The sequence below is a fragment of the Anabrus simplex genome, chromosome 1 (genome assembly GCF_040414725.1).
Source record: "Anabrus simplex isolate iqAnaSimp1 chromosome 1, ASM4041472v1, whole genome shotgun sequence".
NCBI lineage: Eukaryota > Metazoa > Arthropoda > Insecta > Orthoptera > Tettigoniidae > Anabrus > Anabrus simplex.
In genome coordinates this window covers 829,448,603-829,461,369 of record NC_090265.1, presented here as the reverse complement: position 1 = coordinate 829,461,369, position 12,767 = coordinate 829,448,603, and the positions used below count along the sequence as shown (strand labels likewise).

General features: G+C 40.3%; 1 protein-coding gene and 1 non-coding gene across 5 annotated transcripts in view; both read right to left on the bottom strand.

Moving 5' to 3' along the window:
- LOC136873914 (protein lin-54 homolog) overlaps positions 1-12,767 on the bottom strand; it is a 264,832-nt gene that overhangs the window by 75,983 nt on the left and 176,082 nt on the right. The gene's annotated exons all lie outside the window — the stretch shown is intronic.
- On the bottom strand, positions 11,721-11,875 carry LOC136858902 (5.8S ribosomal RNA). The gene has a single exon (XR_010858683.2). It is a non-coding gene; the product is annotated as a 5.8S ribosomal RNA (ribosomal RNA).

Genomic DNA, 12,767 nt, shown 5'->3' with positions numbered 1-12,767 from the left:
ACCTCATGCGAATAACAGAAGTGATGTATCGGCGACAAGCATTCCATTTGGAGAACCAAGGTGAACGAGGAGGGTATGGTTGGATTGCAACGTATTGTTTTCCCCGTTGCCCTTTTGAAATATACCATTCTTCTTCAATTTGCGTCCAGGAACGCTGCTTGATACGTGGCACGTAGTCTCGAATAGACATTGGTGAATCTAGCCGTTCGCCCAAATGCGTTGCTGCCCTAGCGAGCCGGTCAACATACTCGTTGTGTTTGATACCTTTATGACAAGGTATCCAAAGAAAGTGCACAACAATATTGAGATGAGTAAGTTGTCGAATTCTCTGAATGATCTGAATTTGATGAACCGTTAGTTTGTATGTAGCAGGTGACTGTAAAGTCTTCAAGACAAATGAGAGTCAGTAATTATAAGAATTGCAGAAGGTTTAACGCTTAAACTGTATGCTAGAGCTTTGGAAATAGCGACAGCTTCTGCTGTAAAAATAGTCCAGTCATTAGGTAAAGTGAATAAACGAGATTCTTCAGTTGCGGGACAGTAAAAAGTGCATCCCACTGCAGGCGGTGAAGGTATTTTTGAGCCATCAGTGAAGATTTGAAGAGCATTGGGCCAATGTCTTTGAGTATATTCCACAAAGTAAGACTGAACTCTGGTTAGAGGAAGTAAGTCTGTTGGAAAAAGATGTATTGGAACAGAAAACAATAAGTAGGAATACGGAATCTCAAAAGCAGGGCAAGACTTGTGGGGTGTTGTTGATGGAAGTATGGGGCGTAGAAACTGAAGACTGTTCAGAAGGCATATATTTTTCATCCATTTTCGGTGTCCGTGCTTTCTCATAACTCTTTCTAAATCGGCCAGACTGCTGCAGATTGGTGGTTCATTGTTGTACATCCTGGCTAATACAAATTTATCTGCTAAATACTGTCGACGTACAGCAAGAGGAGGTTCGACGCACTCTAGTAACAACGCATTTGTTGGGGTCGAAGCCATTGCTGCAATGCAGGTTCTGACACAGCTATGTTGTATTCTGTCCAGCTTGCGCAAAGCGATTTTGCTTCCGTTATGATAAAACATACTCCCATAATCCATTTTGGATCAGATCAAACTGCGATATAGGAGAAGGAGAACACAGGGATCAGCCCCCCACCACGTTCGGGTGAGAGCACGAAGCATATTCATAGATCGTTCCAGTTTTGGTGTAAGCTCAGATATATGTGGCGACCATATCAGTCGAGTGTCATATGTGAGACCTAAAAAGCTTGCCTGAGGTTTGACTCTGAAGTTGTGTGGTCCCAAGTTCAAGGTTAAAGGTGGGACTTTCAGGTATTTTCGTGTAAATATCACTACTTGAGACTTGGAAGGCGATAGGGATAAATTATTTTCAAGGAGCCAATGGTCTAACTGATATACAGCTAAAGCCATGTGGGCTTCTACAGTTTGGAGAGAGCTTGCACTAGTATATACACACACATCGTCAGCATATTGTAATATTTTAATTCTGGGGTGAAAATATGTTCTCTAGATCACTGGTGTAAATGGTGTAGAGCAGGGGACTAAGCACAGCACCTTAAGGCAGACCTTGTGAGACTTTCCGTGGGCCAAGTAGTTTGTCATGATAACGCACATATATCCATCTGGTGTGTAGAAGATTGTAAATGCCCTTGATGAGCGGATGAGGAAGGCCGAGGTCCATCAATTTAGATACTAATCTTGAGATATCAACATTGTCGTATGCAGCAGAAATATCCAGAAAAAGGGCAAGCATATAACTGTTTGTAGCAAATGTCTTATATATGTCCGTAGTGAGCAGTGCATGACTATCATAGGTACTTCTTCCTTTCGAAAACCATTCTGAGTTCATGGTACAAGATTGTGAAATTCTAACCACTATTCAAGTTGAAGTTTAATCATTCGCTCGAGGGTTTTCAGTATACATGAAGACAAGGCGATAGGACGGTAAGTGTTCGGATCCTCTGGTTCCGTTCCGAATTTGAGGATGGGTATCACAATCTGTGTTAGCCAGGATATTGGAAATTCTCCTTGAGACCATATTTCGTTTATGATCCGAAGCAGCCACTGTAGAGCATGGATTGATAAATGGGCCAGCATCGGGTAACAAATATTATCAAAACCTGGTGCAGTACTTGAGGACTGTTTTATTGCATTTTGCAGCTCAGCCAATGTGAAGGAAGAGCATAAGAAATGAGTACTCGTGTTCGTGTTGAACTGAAGGGGTTGAGAATCAACGGACGGTGGAGCTATTTTGTCAAAGAATCCCTCTATACAGGCTGGTGAGATCGTATGGGATCATGGACTATGATCTTTGTGGCGGAAGGCTTTGATTTTACTCCAGACGTCGGAGATGTTGACATTCCTATCTAATGATGCACAGAATTCCTTCCAGCTGTGTCTTTTTCTTTCTTTCAAAAATCTCCTTACTTGAGCTGTAGTGTGCAGGCATTGCTGGTACCTCTCAAAAGTGGGTTGTTCCCGATATTGCCGAAGCGCTGTCGTCATCGTGCAACAGCTCGAGAGCAATATGGGGACCACCAGACAACTGGTTTTCCCGTGTGTGTAGATCCAACTTTCTTCAGGGGAATTGAATTGGATGCAGCTTTCTCCATAGCGGAGATATAGAGATTGTAGCCGACACCACTAGAATTTTGCAGTGGAAGGCGTAATATCTCTTCATCCATATTGGCTGTAAATACTGGCCAATTTGCTTTAGAGCAGTTCCATTTTCCTGTTGACACTTTCTGGTGCTGAGGTAGAGAAGAAGTCTCTATTGTGCTCAAAATGGATAAGTGGTTGGAACCCCATAATCAGTAAGGACGGACCAGTTGGTGGACAAGGATAAAGAGGGGGTGGCAATAGTGAGGTCAACTGCCGATTTGGTGAAGGAACCAATGTAGGGGAATGATAATTCAGGACGACTAAATTATAATGTTCGACCATATTGACTATATCATTGCCGTAGCGATCGGTGGTTGGACAACCCCATGCTGTGGAGTGAGCGTTGAAATCTCCACAGATGATCTGTGGAGGAGGAAGTTGCGTCATGATTTCTTGCCAAATATCCAAGGTCACTGCTGTTCTCGGTGGGCAATATCCAGATGCTATCGTAAGAGTTCTAGAAAGTAGTTGTATACTAGCTGCAATCAGTTGAAATGGCGATGGTACACTGCGTAGGATAGTTAGCTGTCTGTAAGATAATATCGTGTGTACCAGAATAGCAACGCCACCATATCCATCATCACGGTCTTCCCTTAAAATGGTATAGTTGCGAAAATGTATTATATCTTTGAGGTTTGAACCATGTTTCTGACAGGACAACAACGTGAGGGTTTATATTGTGAAGTATATTATCTAGACTCTCTTTATTTGAAATAGCCGATCGTGCATTCCATTGAAGAATTTTAAATGCCATTATGAGCTTGGAAAATTTGTCGCAGCATAACTTGATCGCCATGGGTTGTACAGAGTCAGATAGTTGAGACAAAAATTGTTGGATCAGTAAAGTAAGGAGCCATGTCCCAGATAGTGTGATTATGGATGCATGTTGGCTTTGAATCTCACGCTGTAGAACACCTCTGTTCAAGATCACTGACCGGCCGTTCCACTGTAAGATTTTAAAGGCCATTTTCAGAGGTGAAAATATTGGTTGCTGGACGCTGAAGATTGGAGCTGACCTACGATGAGCATAATAATATTGAATATTTGCTCAATGAGCAGATCGTTGTTTTGAGCAGGATTTGATGTTACGCGATGGGGTTGGGGAGGGTAGGGATTATAAGTAATCGGAGTAACAGGTAAATGTGGAGGAATATAGGCCAGTTGAGAAATTGGGGGGGAAATGAGGTTTAAAAGTTTCTTCAGCTTCAGATGGCATTTCATGACCAACAAGTTGTGGTCGGAGTCCACATCTGCTCCTGGGAAAGTTTTGCGATCCAACACCTGGTTTTTGAATCTCTGCCTAATCATAATGAAGTCTATTTGATACCTTCCAGTGTCTCCAGATCTCATCCACGTATAAAGCCATTGTTTGTGGTGTTTGAACCAAGTATTGGCAAGGCCTAAATTATGATCAGTGCAGAATTCAACCAGCCGACTTCCCCTTTCGTTCCTTTGTCCCAATCAAAATTCTCCTACTGTATTACCTTTTCTTCCTTGGCCTACCACTGCATTCCAGTCTCCCATCTCAATTAGATTCTCGTCACCTTTTACGTATTGTATTAAATCTTCTCTCTCTTCATATATTCTTTCGATTTACTCATCATCAGCTGAGCTAGTAAACATATAGACCTGCACTATTGTGGTGGGCATTGGTTTGGTGTCTTTCTTGATGACAATAATTCTTTCACTATGCTGGTCGTAGTAGCTTACCCGCTGTCCTATTTTCTTATTCATTATTAAACCAACTCCTGCATTTCCTCTGTTTGATTTTGCAATGATAATTCGGTAGTCGCCTGACCAAAATTCCTGTTCTTCCTGCCAACGTACTTCACTTATACCAACTACATCTAACTTTAGTCTATCCATCTCCCTTTTCAGATTCTCTAATCTACCACGATGATTCAAACTTCTCACATTCCACGCTCCGACTCGCAGAATGTCAGTATCCATCTTCCTGATGATTGCCCCCTCTCGTGTAGTCCCCACCCGGAGATCCGAATGGGGGACTAGTTTACCTCCGGAATATTTTACCTGGGAGGAAGCCATCATCAGTACATAATTCATACAGAGAGAGCTGCATGTCCTCGGGAGTTAGTTACGGCTGTAGTTTCCCGTTGCTTTCAGCCCTGTAGCAGTATCATCACAGCTAAGCCATGTTGAGTATTATTACAAGGCCATACCAGTCAATCATCTAGACTGCCGCCCTTGCAACTTCCGAAACGCTGCTTCCTCCCTTTCGATGAACCATTCCTTAGTATGGTTTCTCAACAGATACCCATCCGATATGGTTGTACCTGCGGCTCGGCTATCTGCTTCATTGGGACACGCAAGCCTCCCCACCGTGGCAAGGTCACATGGTTTGCAAGGGAGGGAAACATCATTAAGAAGAATTCTGAAGGCCATGGGATCTGTGTGGATTAAAGGGGATCCCTACGCGTGTGTTCGAGAAAATGAAGACGTTTGTTTTAAGAGATCCTGTTTTCTAAGGGAATACATAAGTAATAAGGACAGTGAGAAACCAAAACCTGTTGTTTTCTTGGATGAGACTTGGATTTTTATGAATGGTGAATATATGTTATAAATTATATTTTATATAAAAACCATAGAATAATTAATCTTCATCAGGTGTCTTTGGTTTCAAATGTGCATTTCTCTTTCAGAGTCACCCACATACTCCTGGAATAAACCACACAAATCTGGACATGATATTCAAGGAGTAATTCGTCGACCTGTGTCTGAAGGAGGAAGACTGGTTATTGTTCATGCTGGAACGAACGATGGCTTTGTACCTGGTATGTTCTTACTTTATTTTACTTCATTTTATTATAGTAAGGTGATCTCTCTTTACATAGTTATGAGGGTATTTAGGGTTTGTAGTACGGATGTAAAGGGGAGGGCACATAAGTCTCTGATAAGACCCCAACTTGAGTACAGTTCCCGTGTAAGGGAACCTCACTAGGATTACTTGATTTCAGAAATGGAAAAGTTCAAAAGAAAGAAGCACAATTTGTTGTGGGTGATTTCTGACAAAAGAGTAGCGTTACAAAATTTTGTCGAGTTTGGGCTGGGAAGACGTGGGTGAAAGGAGACGAGTTGCTGGACTAAGTGATATGTTCCGAGCTGTCGGTGGAGAGGTGGTGTGGAATGACATTGGTAGACGAACACGTTTCAGTGGTATTTTAAAAGTAGGTAAGATCACAGTACAATGATAAAGTTGAGGATGGAAACTGGGGCAAATATTTGTTTTTTTAAGAAGAGAGTTAGGGATTGGAGTAATTTACCAAGGGAGATGTTCAATAAATTTCCAAATTCTTTGCAATTATTGAAGAAAAGACTAGGCCTATCTCTGAAACTACATCTGCCACCTGGGCGACTGCCCTAAGTGCAGATCAGTGGTGACTGATTGATTGAAATTGACTGGCACTAGATCGGCAGTGGCATTATAACTTACCGCTCATTGGGTTCTGTATGTGGTTCTTGATTTTGACTTCTCCACTGTTAAGGGATCTCTTGGTTATTAAAAAGACTTGCAGGTATTCACTTTAGGCCAATGATTAACTTTAGAGAGGTACTTCGATGAAAACTTCCCCAGTGTATTTTCATATATTACTGGATATTTGTATCAGTAAATTACTTGTATTGTAGGCCTATTTATTACGTTATTACAATCTCCACCTGAATCAGTGCATGATACCTGACTGTTGAACACCTTCCAAGCTTCTTATTTCTTACTGCCTGATATAGGTTCAGTGTTCGCAGCAATTACAATTGTTCTAAGGTATTAAAATGGGTGTTTATACTTATATCATCAATGCAAGTGATTGTGGACTTCTAATCCAGATATAGGCCTATTAATGGAAATACATTCATGAGAGATGTTAGGATAAAGTAGTGTAAGTAATAATGCATTGACTTCATCATCAGGTGACTTTGCTACATATTAGTTGGTCTCACTTAAAATCAGACATCTTTTTGTATCATTCAACAGAAATCACAATTTTTGTCAATAATAGGCCTATCCTTGAAGAGGGGTGATCTCATATTTTTAGTGAATACTTTTTTCGAAGAAATAACTTCATACTAAAACTTAAAATTCCTACAGGTGCAGATTTGATATTTGGCACAAACTTGAAGAGAAATAAGATTATCATGGTGCTATGAACAGTGAGAAATTTCAGATGTGGGTAGAAACAGAATTAATCGTAGGATTAAGAAATATAGGACTCTGTGTTATTGTAATGGATAATGCACCATATCACTGTATGCTCGTTAAGCATCAACCAACAACAAAATGGAGGAAGGATCAATTAGTGTAATTATACTTCATTGAATATTTCCTTCTACTGAATGATATTTAATGATGTTACAGAAATTAATTTTTATTTTTCCTTTAATTTACAGTCATGGTTAAGGCAGAAGAGTTTCTCTACCAGAAAATGCTACAAAAGATGAGCTGCAAAGGTTGTGTCATATGAATCAAAGTCACTTAAAGAGGTACAGAAACATCTAAACATAAGTTTAGATAATGTTGTTTACTTTCATGTATGCATAACAATATTTCTCTGTTTCTCTAAAACCAGGTACATTGTTGACGAGATGCTGCACAATGAAGGCCATACTGTCCTACGACTTCCTCCATACCACGCATTTTTCAATGCCATCGAATTTGTATGGTCTGTGGCAAAACAGTGGCTTCAAGACCTGGTCATGGATTGGACAGAGCTACAGCTGTGTGGAAAGAATCTCTTGATCAGGTAGGCCAAGTGGAAATGTTATTTATTGGATATAGGCAAGTGGAGTTTATCATATACTTGTCAGGTTGTGATACTTCAATATATCCTACAGGTGACAGCAGAGACGTGGAGAAATGAAGTGAAACACACTGAGAAGAAGATTGTCGAGTTCTACAATAATGAGGTGAGAGGTCTTCCTGAAGTTAAGGAACTAGTCATTCATCATGGAAACAGTGAATCAGAGGAGAAAGAAGACGAAGAAGTAGAAAGAAGAAGAGACGCTGAGGAGTTAACTGCACCATTGTAAGAGCCATTCCATGAGATTAAGGATTTTATAACTTTGCTGGGAAATAATACATTTCTGATTGCCTTGTCTTTCAGATATAACGAAGTTACATTTGAAAATTGTGTATCTATGAGTTACAGGGTGGTATAGATGTGCAGGTGGGGATAAGTGTCTAATCGGAGTGAAATTATCTTCAACTGCTGGAGAGAGAGAGAGAGATAGATAGATAGATAGATAGATAGAGAGAGAGAGAGAGATAGAGATAGAGAGAATTGAATTGAATTTATTGATAATGATGATATACATGCCACTGAGGCTGAAAAGCCCCTTTATGTAGCGTCTACTTATAACACAATACAAGTTTATGAATATACTAACTACATTTTAGAATATTAAAATATCAAATTGAACATTAAACTTAAAATTAAAATACAGATACCAATTCCAATAAAGTTAAAACATAAATCATATAAGAAGTAGAAAAGCATATCATTCGATTTTTTAATATTTTAGGCTACAAGAATCTCAGGAATATAAAAAACAGAAACAATTTTCTTAGAAATATACATATTTCTTATTATTGGACACAAGAATACCTGATCTCAGCCCCTTGCGTACTCCTCCAGGAAGATAGATGTTAAGGACTGCTTTAGTTGGGTGCAGTTCCTGTCATTTGCGAAACGGTGAAGGTTAAAGACATTGAAGATACGGGATGCAGTGCAAACAAAAGATTTGTTAAATTTAGTGGTACGATGAAGGGGAATTTGAAGGGTAGTTTTTGTAAACCTATTATCTCTGTTATGTACTGACTCCATAGATTTAAATGCATTATATAGGTAGGGTGGGGTCTTCAGTTTGAGAATTTTGTGCGTAGCAACGGCTACTGAGATTTCCCGTCGTTCATGGAGTTTCAACCATTGCAGCTGAATGTAATAGGGTGTTATGTGTTCATCACGCCTGGCATTTGTCACGTAACGAACACATGCGTTTTGCACCCTCTGTAGTTGTATGTTCAAAGTTTCGGATGAGAGAGAGAGAGAGAGAGAGAGAGAGAGAGAGAGAGAGAGGGAGAGAGAGCAATACACCATGTAAACATTGTACGCCTGTTAAACTACGTATGCATTTCTTTTAAATCATAACACAGTAATCACAAAACTTGGAATTAATTTACACGCCTTTTGTCTTACATTTATTGACACCATATATATTTGCATCTTATGTGTGTAGTGATTACTTGGATTTGATTACTTGGACTTGGAAGACGGTGAGGAATTGTATATGTTTGTGTTAATTTGGTATGTAATGTATTTATTAATTTGTTTTTGTCTCTCCTCGGTATGTGAATTTTGGAATTGTTTGATTTTCGTATGGCTTCAAGATTGTTTCTTTGTCGTGGGTAAGATTAAAGCAAACACCCTGTAGAACACGCGCCAGATCGGCGTGGGATATTTCTGGTTTCGTAAAGTTGCATCAATTTTGTAAGTTCTCCATGCTTCTCAAATGTTCTTGGTCAGCACTAATTTCTGAGCTCTAATTGGAGAAAATAAACGTAAATGTGATTGGTAGGTGAAGGAAAAAGACCGGACTCTCATTGGTTGTCGTAAGGTTTCCTAATTTCCGGAGAGAAGTGTTTCGCTAGAGCCTTGCTCTTCCAAGGCGTCTTTTCTGTTTGACCAGTGAAAGGAAAGGTTGCCTTCAAGGTAACGGGTCTTCTTGGCCCCTCCACCAGGTAAGCACTTAATTGTTTTTCACCTTTCAGCTATTTATTTTCAAATGTAGTGTTTCATTTAATTTCTCTCACCGGAGTTTACCCATGTTTTCCTTCAGCTTCCAAATTTAATTAAAATGACTTAGCCTTTTCGGTAAGTCGCGTCACATTTGTAAAGAGACAGTTCCCATTTTGTTGTTTTCGTAAATTATGTTCAACGCCTTTCGATGTAATTATAATATATTAATTTCCCCTTGGGGCTGTCTCTTAGTTCTGCGTCATCCTAAATGTATACACTTTTAAGACAGGCACATACCTCAGAAGTGTTTTTGAGGAGGCTGGCCGCTAAAAGTGCGCTGCACTAGGATAATTATTTTAAATGTATTTTCCGTATTTTCTATGAATAGCCTTCTAAGGGCATGTTACCTAAATTTTATTCCTTCTGACAGTTTTATGTAATTTAAACACTACGCCATGTGTGAAATGTTCCAACCTAAAGTATAAAGTAGAATCACTGAATTGGAACCTTCTGGGTAATCAATGTAATTATTGTTTAGATTTTTAATAGGTGTACTTTTGTGGATCATTTGAGCCTTCATTTCAATCTAATTTTAAGTAAACTGAATATTAATTTTGAATCATCACTGACTTGCTTCTTCAGTAATGCCAATACCTTCCACCGCATGGATATGGTTCCCAGCCACCATCCACACTATCCTTTCTTAGCCGTCATGTTTGTTAACCTGTTTGTTAAGATTTTTATTTCGTGCAATTTATTATTATTATTACTCCTTGCGTCAAAATGTGTTTCTGTGTAACTGTGTGCTTGCACAGTGGCAGCAAATATTATTATTATTATTATTATTATTATTATTATTATTATTACCTATAACTTGTAACCTTACTTATTTGGAGGTTACAACGTGAATTTAACTTACCGGTTATAAATTCCTGGCGATGGGTCGACTTGAACCACCATTCTCCAAGTCAATAGTCTTTTTAGCGTTGTCACTCTACTAAAATATCACTTGAGAGAGGTAATTGTAAAAAATCTTATATAAAGGTTGTACATATTAGTGACGGGATATTCGATTCATTTTAATGAATCAATTCATTTGATTCCGCTCACGTTACTGAATCGATACAGTAAGCTGATTCATGGCTCATTAAAGTCATCGATCCTATTGCATCTGTGTAGTGTGTACTGATAAGACAACAGCAACAACATTCAATGCTTGCTGCTGCCATCTGGTCATCATTCTATGAACTGCTTTCCTATGTGTTATGTAACTTTCAGATTCAGTACTATACTTGCTTATTATATTACAGCACAAAACTTACGTTGTTAAATAATAATAATAATAATTACTGACATAACTTAAATTTTATACACAATCAAATGGTTTTCCACAGTTCTCTAAAAGTGTGTGTGTCTCTCTCTCTCTCACACACGCACGCATGCACACACACAGAGAGAGAGAGAGAGAGAGAGAGAGAGAGAATTAGATGTAAAAATACCTGTGTCCAAAATAAGTAGCCCACATATTAAATATAAATCAAATACCGGTGATTTGCTTTACGTCACACCGACACAGATAGGTCTCATGGCGACGAAGAGAATAGAAGAGATAGGAAAGGGCTAGAAGTGGGAAGGAAGTGGCCGTAGCCTTAATTAAGGTACAGAACAAGCATGTGTCTGGTGTGAAAATGGGAAACCACCGAAAACGATTTTAACGTCTGCCGACAGTAGGATTCGAACCCACCATTCCCCGAATGCAAGCTCATAGCTACGCAACCCTAAACGCACGGCCAACTAACTCGGTCATCTTTGAAAATGTCTTTTTCTATCAGCAGAATATTTTTTTTAAATCGTCATACATTGTATACACTATACAAGATGTACAGTAGCCCACTGGTTTTCTGATTAAAAATATTTTTATTTAAGCTATTGCATCAGTCTGCTTACGTATTCACTGTCAACGTACACCGGTGACCTCATGATTCGATTATTGAAGTATTGTGCAATGATGTGACATATGAACTGAGAGAATACCGAGCGGTTCTTCCAAATATAAAACAGACAATTTCGAGTGGTCGTGAGCAGGACTCATAGTCATAGGGTAGGCTAAATAATAATGTTATTGGCTTTATGTCCCACTAACAGCTTTAATGGTTTTTGGAGACTCTCAGTGGTGGTGTCGACCGGTCCAGCTCCACCGGGGTGAAGCTCTTTTCAGGAGACGCGGCGGCGGCCGTGGCCGCACGAACCGCGACGCTCCCACCCTCCGAACGCAATGTCGCGTTCAGTTTTAGCAACCGACCCTCAGCCAGGCGTGGTCCGGGAACGGAATCCATGGACCGCAATGTGCGTTCGAAAGGTCGATGTTCATGTATCCTGCAGTTCACATGTCGACGCGCAATTTGCTGCGTTCTTCATCGACCCACGAGCCGAGTGATCCACCGTTCAGGGTTGTTTTTTTCATTTTTCGATCGTTCTCTCCACGGTGAGTGGAGGAGAAGCAATCATTTTCATGGGTTTCTCGTCACAGAGCTAAGAAGTGTTTCGAGCATGGGCGTGGCGTTCATTTAAAACCTTCCCGCCGGGCCGAAGCCGCGACGGGTACCCTCCACTGAGCGAGGAGGTAGGTACCCAATGCCGAACGTCTGCGTGGTGGGAGACGCGGACCGCGACACTCCCCCTGTCGGCGACGGCCGGGGCCGCCGCTTACACAGTACGAACAGGACTCGCCTGAGCTCGCAACAGCGGGCTCGGCAGGAGTCTCGCTCCTCGAGGGAGCCTCGCCGGAGGAGAGGACCACGCGGGGCCGTCCGACTCCTCCTTCTCGGAATTTAGTCCCGCAGGAGCTCTTTTATGTGACAGTAAATCTACTGACACGAGGCTGAGCACCTTCAAATACCATCGCACTGAGCCAGGATCGAACCTGCCAAGTTGGGTTCAGAAGGCCAGTGCCTCAACCATCTGAGCCACTCAGCCAGGCGTGGAGGCTAGATAGCCGAGTTTAAGTAATTTGTTTGTTTTTGATTTTGAAGTAAAGCAACTTGGTGCCTTCAATACTTTATTGCATTTGATATGTCTTAATGATACGATATCACAACTTGATGACGGACATGACTGTTGCTTGCGTAACCATTTTCAACAATACAAAATCATCTGACCAATCGGAAATAGGCTTAGAAAGTGCCAACTTCAATTAATGAAATAATTTTACAAAAATGAAAAGTCTGTTCATAACATCTTGCCCCCCTTGAAAGGAGTTCTTTCAACTAAACTATTGTAACATTGTAATCTTATACCTATTGTAAAAACACTTATTCTGAACATGTGCATTAATACAAAACTCTA